The sequence below is a fragment of the Ischnura elegans genome, chromosome 3 (genome assembly GCF_921293095.1).
Source record: "Ischnura elegans chromosome 3, ioIscEleg1.1, whole genome shotgun sequence".
In the NCBI taxonomy this organism is placed as follows: domain Eukaryota; kingdom Metazoa; phylum Arthropoda; class Insecta; order Odonata; family Coenagrionidae; genus Ischnura; species Ischnura elegans.
Genome location: NC_060248.1, coordinates 114,027,622 through 114,028,786, shown reverse-complemented (window position 1 = coordinate 114,028,786; position 1,165 = coordinate 114,027,622).

Here is a 1,165-nt window from a genome sequence, read left to right as displayed (position 1 = left end):
GCTTCATCGTCTGCTGCAGAGGCGGTTGGCACTCCGCAAGTCAAACCCACGCAGTAAATCCCACTTCCTAAAAAGCTCTCTTGTCTTTCCTTTTTACCATCTCAAAATTATTATATATTAATTTTATCGACAAAATTATAGTTTTTATAATACGTGCATCTCTTAAATTGCTCATTATTCTACACTTGACTAATATTTCAACTGACATGCCGGTCAACGTGCAAAATATACCTATTATTATTTAAAACTGTTATAAATGGCACCGGTGAGGTCTAATACGGTGTTCTTCATAGCTTATGTGGTTGGAAATTTCTTCCAGAATACCTCTTTTTGACCTGATTTCGAATGTACGGTAGTTTAAATGTAGGATCGCCATAGCCACCGTGGGGTGTTAACAATTTTAAATTTTCATCTTGTACAGTCGCGTTTTCCGTACAATTTCTTCGCTATTATTGTCGAGGATTGATTGTATTTAGCTCATAAAATAATGCCTGTTTTCAATATCTATTCCGAAATTCTTCTATCCTTAATCATGTCGGTTTGATGGTATGTGTGGCGATTTATTTATAGCATTAGTATTCATTGGTATCTCTTCTTTCTGCTTCTTTCTACTAGTTATTATTTCTTATAATCAAATCATTGTTTATGTTGTGTAGTACCAGATTATCCATTCATGTGTTACGCCGGAATTGTTTTTAATTAGCCCATACAATTCTTTTAGTTATGCAGCTGTCGTGTTGTTAATTTTGAACTGGTAATATTTAATTATCTTAACATATATTCAGTTGGAATCGTTGGTTGCTCATCTTCTGGAATGATGGTCTACCAAGATCTAGGTGTTCACACTTTTTTGTGACACAATAATGAGGTATTTATTGACATTCTGAGCAGGACATGGTCCGTATTGGATCATCGGTTGACATTCACATTTGAGATTTCTTCTGATTCCTCCCTTAGCATTGAAATTTTTCTCTTGTGTAAAATTTATCTTTTCACAGTAAGACTCGAGTTTTTATATAGTTAATTTTGAATCAAGGTATCTTCTTTTAGGAATGTTAATAGTAGCTTTTATTGTTGAAAGAGGATTTACCGAATACTAGGTGTTTTCACTTTATGTTGACAAAATTTAAAGGTATTAATGGGTATTTTGAGAAGAAAATGGCCC